This window comes from Schistocerca nitens, chromosome 4 (assembly GCF_023898315.1).
Source record: "Schistocerca nitens isolate TAMUIC-IGC-003100 chromosome 4, iqSchNite1.1, whole genome shotgun sequence".
Lineage (NCBI taxonomy): Eukaryota > Metazoa > Arthropoda > Insecta > Orthoptera > Acrididae > Schistocerca > Schistocerca nitens.
Genome location: NC_064617.1, coordinates 223172676 through 223181054, shown reverse-complemented (window position 1 = coordinate 223181054; position 8379 = coordinate 223172676).

The following is an 8379-nucleotide window of genomic DNA, read 5'->3' as shown; positions in this document are numbered from 1 at the left end:
TGTCCACCTCGGCTGCTCGCAGGCTATTTGCTAGTAGGAAGCCCACGCTGCTCCCAGCGGGGAAATACAGTACTGTCCTTGCCTCTCCTCGGACTACCAGGGAGGTGGCGATGCAGACATGCGATCTGACGTTGAGCACTACGGTCGTCCGTTCGGCCAGTGCTATGAACGCCCGGTCGACGTCTCCTCTTCCTCCCGTCACCCCTCAGACACAAGCACCTTCATCAGCTTCTGCGAAGACGAAGACCCAGAAGTCAGATGCACGGGCCTTCAAGAAGGAACCGTCCCATGCAGACTTCCTACGTACCTCGAACTCCCAGCCATCGACCAGTACTTCCACTAAACGACCTTCCAAGAAGGCTCATAGGAAGCACAGTTCTCCCTCTACGCCACGGCACATTTCTTCTCCTGCGCCACCCAGCGGTTGCAGCCCCAGGCCGTCATCCGTTTCGCCTGGCCGCATTGCTGGTAGCCGAACATCTGGCCGTTCACTGGCGGAGGAAGCTCCCCCTCCCGGCCATCTTAACAAGATGGCCGATGAACCTATAGAACCAATGGACGATGACTGTCCGCCTACTGATAGCGGCGGCAGTGCTTGCTCGAAGCCAGGCCCTCAGCGGCCTTCGAGGTGACCCCTTCTTGCATCATCTTTTTCTTCTCACGATGGCACTTATTCACTGAAATATTCACAGCATTCGTTCCAACCGAGAGGACTTGAAGTTGCTGCTCCTATTGCACCGTCTGCTCGTCGTAGACCTCCAGGAAATGAAGCTACGCCCAATGTGATCAAATTGTCTTGGCACACTACACCTCTGTGCGTTTTGACCTACCCCCTGTGGCAGGTATTCCGGCTCATGGAGGGGTTATGTTGCTGGTCCGGGATGATACTTACTACAATCCCATCACATTGCACACCGGCCTGCAGGCAGTTGCCGTCCGAATTACTCTCCCCACTTTTACATTTTCCATTTGTACCGTTTACACTCCTTCGTCGTCTGCCGTTACCAGGGCAGACATGATGCAAATTATTGCTCAGCTACCTGGACCATTTTTGTTAACTGAGACTTCAATGCCCACCATCCCCTTTGGGGCTCTCCAGCATCCTGCCAAAGGGGCTCCCTGTTAGCAGACCTTTCCAACCAGCTCAATCTTGTCTGCCTCAATACTGGCGCCCCTACTTTTCTTTCAGACACATCTCACACCTATTCCCATTTAGACGTCTCTATATGTACTACCCAACTTGCATGCCGGTTTGAGTGGTATGCACTTTCTGATACATATTCGAGCGACCACTTCCCGTGTGTTATCCATCTCCTGCGTCATACCCCCTCTCCGTGCTCAACTAGTTGGAACATCTCCAAAGTAGACTGGGGGCTCTTCTCTTCCAGGGCGACCTTTCTGTATCAAACCTTCACAAGCTGCGATAGTCAGGTCGCACACCTCACGGAAGTCATTCTCACTGCTACTGAATATTCCATCCCTCACACTACTTCTTCTCCATGTCGCGTACCGGTCCCCTGGTGGACTGCAGCATGTAGAGACGCTTTATGTGCTCGTCGACGTGCTTTACGCACCTTTAAACGCCACCCTACGGTGGCGAATTGTATCAATTATAAGTGATTACGTGCACAGTGTCGTCTTATTATTAAAGAAAGCCAGCTGGGCTGCTTTCACAAGCACCTTCAACAGTTTTACTTCTTCTTCTGTTGTCTGGGGTAGCCTGCGCTGGCTATTTGGCACTAAGGTCCATGCACAAGTTTCTGGCTTGACGGTCCTGAATGACGTCCTTGTGGCCCCTGAGGATGTCTCCAATGCCTTTGGCCGCTTTTTCGCAGAGGTTTCGAGCTCCGCTCATTACCACCCTGCCTTCCTCCCCCAAAAACAGGCAGAGGAGGCTAGGCCACCTAACTTCCGCTCCTCGAATCGTGAAAGTTATAATGCCCCATTCACCATGCGGGAACTCGAAAATGCACTTGCCCAATCACGGTCCTCCGCTCCAGGGCCTGACTCTATTCATATTCAGATGCTGAAGAACCTTTCTCCTGTGGGTAAAGGTTTCCTTCTTCGTACTTATAATCGCATCTGGATTGAGGGACATGTTCCCGCATGCTGGCGCGAGTCTATTGTTGTACCGATTCCTAAGCCGGGGAAGGACAAGCACTTGCCTTCCAGTTATTGACCCATCTCGGTTACCAGCTGTGTCTGTAAGGTGATGGAGCGAATGGTTAACTCTCGTTTGGTTTGGCTGTGAATAACTTCTTGCGGAAGCGCCCAACCGCGGCTGTGTTCTTTGATTTGGAGAAGGCTTACGACACCTGTTGGAGGGTGGGCATTCTCTGCACCATGCCTTCGCGGTCGCCTCCCTCTTTTTATTCGTTCCTTTTTAATGGATCGACAGTTCAGGGTACGTGTGGGTTCTGTCCTGTCAGACGCCTTTCGCCAGGAGAATGGGGTGCCACAGGGCTCAGTTTTGAGCGTCGCTCTCTTCGCCATAGCGATCAATCCAATAATGGATTGCCTCCCAGCTGATGTATCAGGCTCCCTTTTCGTGGACGATTTTACCATCTGTTGCAGCGCGCAGCGTACATGTTTTCTGGAGCACTGTCTTCAGCATTCTCTTGACCGTCTTTACTCCTGGAGTGTCGCCAATGGCTTTCGTTTTTCTGCCGAGAAGATGGTCTGTATTAACTTCTGGCACTACAAAGAGTTTCTCCCACCGTCCTTACGACTCAGTCCTGTTGCTCACCCATTCGTGGAGACAACAAAATTTTTAGGTCTTACATTTGACAGGAAACTTAGCTGGTCTCCACATGTGTCATATTTGGCTGCCTGTTGTACCCGTTCTCTAAATGTCCTCCGTGTTCTCAGTGGTATGTTGTGGGGAGCGGATCGAACCGTCCTACTTCGCCTGTATCGGTCGATCGTCCGCTCCAAGCTGGATTATGGGAGCTTTGTATACTCCTCTGCACAGCCGTCCATCTTACGCCGCCTCAACTCCATACAACATCGGGGTTTACGTCTTGCGATCGGAGCGTTTTATACTTGTCCCGTCGAGAGTCTTCATGCTGAAGCCGGTGAATTGCCACTCACCTACCGGCGCGATATACTGCTTTGTTGGTATGCCTGTCGGCTACTGTCAATGCCCAACCACCCGTCTTATCATTCCTTTTTTGACGACTCTCTCGACCGTCAATACGGGTTGTATGTCTCTGCCCTGCGACCCCCTGGAGTTCGCTTTCATCGCCTCCTTCAACACCTTAATTTTTCACTCCCTGCAACCTTTAGAGTGGGCGAGAGCCACATGCCACATTGGCTCCAGGCTCAGGTTCGCGTTCACCTTGACCTCAGCTCACTCCCAAAGGAGGTTACCCCCGGTTCGGTATACCACTCCCGTTTTGTCGAACTTCATTCGAAGTTCATTAATATGACCTTCATTTATACAGATGGCTCTAAGACCAATGACAGGGTCGGGTGTTCTTTTATTGTCAGGGCACAAAGTTTCAAATACTGGCTCCATGGCCATTGTTCAGTCTTCACAGCTGAGCTCTTTGCCCTCTACCAGACTGTTCTTTACATCTGCCACCACCGACATTCTGCTTATGTCATCTGCTGCAATTCCCTGAGCGCCATCCAGAGCCTCAGTGATCCGTATCCGGTTCACCCTTTCGTGTACTGGATCCAACGCTCTCTTCAGCAGCTGGTGGATGACGGTTCTCTGGTCAGCTTTATGTGGGTTCCTGGCCATGTCGGTATCCCTGGGAACGAAGCTGCAGATGCCGCGGCCAAGGCTGCGGTCCTCCAGCCTCGGACAGCTTCTTGTTGTGTCCCTTCATCAGATTGTAGCAGGGTCATTTGTCGAAGCATTTTATCGCTGTGGCATGCCGATTGGGCTGCACTTACGGACAACAAGCTTCAGGCCTTGAAACCTCTTCCGGCGGTTTGGATGTCCTCCTCACACCCTTCTCGGCGGGAGGAGGTCGACTTGGCCCGGTTACAAATTGGACACTGCCGGTTCAGCCATCGCCATCTGCTGATGGCTGCGCCGGCGCCGTTCTGCCCATGTGGGCAACTGCTGATGATCCGCCACAGTTTAACATCCTGTCCGGCTTTTAATACACTGTGTCTTGATCTTGGCCTGCTGTATACTCTGGATGCCATTTTAGCGGATGACCCAGGAGCAGCTGCTCGCGTTCTTCGTTTTATCAACTTGACAAACCTGTCTAAGGACATTTGATTATGCTGTTTTTTTTTTTTTTATCCTATCCCTGTCAATCTGTCTTTATCGTGTTTTCCCTTTTAGTTGCTGTTTTAAACTTGTGCCTCGCGATGAATTCCTAACGTAGTCTAGGCGCTAATGACCACTGTAGTTGTGCGCCCTAAAACCACAAAAATAGAGAGAGAGAGAGAGAGAGAGAGAGAGAGAGAGAGAGAGAGAGAGTCTTACTACTTTTTGAGCTTCCATCACATCCAATCTTTCATTTTGATTGTGTGAAGCAAGTATATGTGGCGTGAAAGAAGTAGTAATCCGATTGCACTGGGGGTGGCAGTGTGAATGTAATAACAAGATTTCTGACGTGAAAAAATAGCCCACCAGTGATGTAAAAAATTGTTTTTTTAACGCCACTGGTGTGCTATTTCTTCACGTCGGCAGTCTTCAAAAACAATTGCTGCAAATTATGAACAAAAATCTAAATGATAAGATTTGTCTTACAGTGGGCGGTGAGGGGAAATGCTGACGGTAATTGGTGCTCGGTGCTACCAACAGAAACTGCAATGTTTGGCTTCACCATGTAATTTTGACACAGGTCACTGACATTGGCAGTAATGAAAAAATAGGAAGTCAACATGAAGTGTTCCGGACAAATCCGATGTGTCATGAAATGAACGACGGACCCAGCAGACACCTTTTATTGAGCCATTTACATACAGTTTCCATTATTAGCAAAGTGGTTATTGCCAACCGTGAATATACATTGTTTTCCTTTCAATTCATGCTATAAGGGGGATAGGCAGCCTGCTAGCTTGATGATGTACGTAATAAATCAGTACTTAAATATACAGTTCTAAGACTGGCAGTAAATTTACAATGTACAGCAGATATTTTTATACTCAAGTTCATCAATATTTTTTCTCTTGATAAATCAATACTTTTTTTCAATATATTGAGGGTTGATAATGATAGTTTTTTAAATATCGGATTCCCGATTTTTTAAAAATCTCAGCAGTTTTACCCATAAGAATGAGCTGCCCTTGACTTACCACTATTTTGTAGGAAGAATGGTATAAGATTCCCTTGATAAACCTAAAGGACCTGTATTTATTCATTCTGAGTTGACCAGAATCTGTCTTGAATGCCAACAGTTTTCCTACACTATTAGGCATGGCAATGTGTTGCATTTTTCATGCTTCCATATTTTTGTCCACCTCATGTCCATAATGGTGCTGTTTGAAGTATTAAATATGTGCAGTAATGTGTTCATTGTACATAAGTATTATAGTAGTTGTATTACATGTTTATTACCTTATAAATAAAAAAAGTTTTTTGCTTTAAATTCAGTGCATTAGTATTTGTAAAATGACTTTCATATAGTGTTCATTAAAAAATGACGATCATTCCACTTGGGACCTGGAATGGTACATTAGCTTATTTGTTTTAGTTGTAAATATTTGTCATGTATTGTTTTTCTGACACGTTCCACATCCTGGAGGACCTCATCACTACGAATCAATTGGAATGAAAGTAAATCTAATCTAATCTAATCTAAACAGCAGCTGATAGTAAAAGAGGAGGAACAGTGGCTTTTATCAATGCAGATTTTTTACATAATAATGTATAAAGTAATACAGAAGTAATGCATATTGTTATAAGTGTAAGTAGTTGATCCTTATCATAGTATGTTGTTGGTGTGCTTTACAAAAATACTTATAGCAGGGGGAATTTTTTCATCCGGGAAAAACCCGGGTTTTTCTTTACAATTCCGAGAATTTTTCATTGTTTTAGTTTTCAGTTAAATGTTTGTAATTTTGACTGGTAAGAACTGATACTCTAACAAAGGATATTACCGTATCCCGCTACTGCAGAATAACACTTCAACAATAAAACGCAAACGAGAGAAAAAACGAAAATAACTTAAATTGCAAAGGAAATGCGCCATATACAACAACGACACACTGCTCATGCAACCGTCTGCCAACAGCAAAATGTGTCAAAGGCTTTAGGAAGACTATGCAATGGTTCATAACAAAAAAAATTGCCTTCGATGAGCGTGAAGTCACAAATATTTACATTAGATTCATTTTAGAGTTACGAGCGGGCTCGTGCGCATGCGCAGTTGAGTCGCGTTTGAGTTGTAGATTCTCCCGCTTCTGGCTAAAGGAATGTGGCATAAGCTTGAATGTGGCTGTTGGCTGTGCAAGCAGTTAGATGCTACTGGGAAAAGGGGGCGCCAAATTCATATTCTTAAGGTAAAGAACTTGTTTCACAAAGCACCTAGCATCCAGCGCACGTTCATCTATCGATTATTCATATGATTCTGAAACGCTTTCCTGTTGGTTTTTGAACACATTTTAAGTTGATTTCTGAATGAATCATAAGTTGATTTTTGAATGCGTGATGTCTGTCAGGAGAATCCTCGTCGCACCTAGAAATAAACTTTCCGCAGACAAAAGGGGACGGGGCCATACGAGCTGAACGGAGTAAAGCCGAACGGATGAATGCCAATCGCTGTCTGGTTATGTGGTTGATTGGGTTTGCAAATGATCAGCTTTGTAATAATTACTAGCGAAATCTATAAATTCAGACTACCAGAATGGAAATAGACGACGCGAAAAATGTGTAGTACGAACACGTAATATCGCCTAACCGGAAAGTAATCGCGGGATAACTAAAGCTGTGATTGTGGCAGGGTTAGTGAAGTTAATCGGCGAACAAATTTTGACAATGGCAGGAATAGCTACAGAATTGGTGATGACAATAATGTTTGTTAGAACGAGGAATGAGAAGAAACAGGGACAACACACGAATTATGGAAGAATAAGACGATTCCAAATTTATATAAAAATTTCTTAATACTACTTTTCGATCTCATGCTTGAGAAACTGATGCGTATGAATGAAATGTGAAACTATTTCCTAACATAAAGCTTTTTGCTTGTAGTAGGCCTCATGGGCATTTGATATTGATACTTCGTGAATTATATTCTGTCTTGTTATAAAAATGGCCATTTGTGCCAAAACACTCTCGTTTATTTGGTGTGTGTTACAAAATTGCTGCAATATTAGAAAGGCCTATTTTGTTTTATCTAGCAGACATCAGACTTTTCAGAAAGATATGTACTGCAAGATGAACATATTTTTGAAAATTCGATTTTTTTAAATAATGACCCGGTTCACAAATATCGTAGATCCGGGGCTGATGCACAGAGTAGTCTGAGTTATAGTGGGTTGTCTCCACATGACCCGTGTTTACATTTAGTGATTTTGCTGTTTCCCCCTCGTTTACTCTCATGTCAAATGAAAAAAAAAACGGATATATGTGACTGGGAGCTATCAAATGAATTAAAATGCATTCACATAATTACGCAAGGCTAAAATATGTCATTAGTTTCAGATTTTATTTCCACTTTTCTGACAGTCAAGCATTAGGCTAATCTCCCTGCGGAACAATGAAGTAATTTTTGTCTGTTTGCTAAAGAATTTGACTTTTATAAACTTTTTCCGCAGAGGCAATGTATTTGAAACGAAATTCCACAGTACTGGCTAGTTTCAACTGTTCGCTGCATTTCAAGTGCACGTTTTCATCTTCTAGGACATATGGCATTTTGCCGTAATAAAGAACCAGACATGACATTATACAGTACTGGTGCTCAAAGAAAATTTGTATCCCGAAAACCTGGCATTTTGCCATAATAAAGAACCAGACATGACATTATACAGTACTGGTGCTCAAAGAAAATTTGTATCCCGAAAACCACACCAAAAAACTTAGTATCAGGTCGAGGTCTACTTCATTGGGAATCTGGACATACGAATGTGCACTTTAAGTACGCACTTCAAATGTGCACATTTTAGTATGGTTCACGAAATTGCGATGCTCTTGAAGTATCCTCTGATGTCTTGTTTCTTTTATTACATAATGTATGATCTTTTAATATTTTACACGTATGTACATACGGGCTTCCAACATCATGGTTGCTCCGCAAACGTGGTGTCGCCTATTACTACGCTCTCTGGCAACTGCTGAAACGAACCTATTTCTAACAGGTAGCGGGAAAGTACTTTGAATGGTGGTTTGAAAAGCTTTACTTTCAAAGTAAATATCCTCTTACGTAAGTTGAACTATGTGCGACAATGTACCATGAATTTATTAAATCGCAGAGC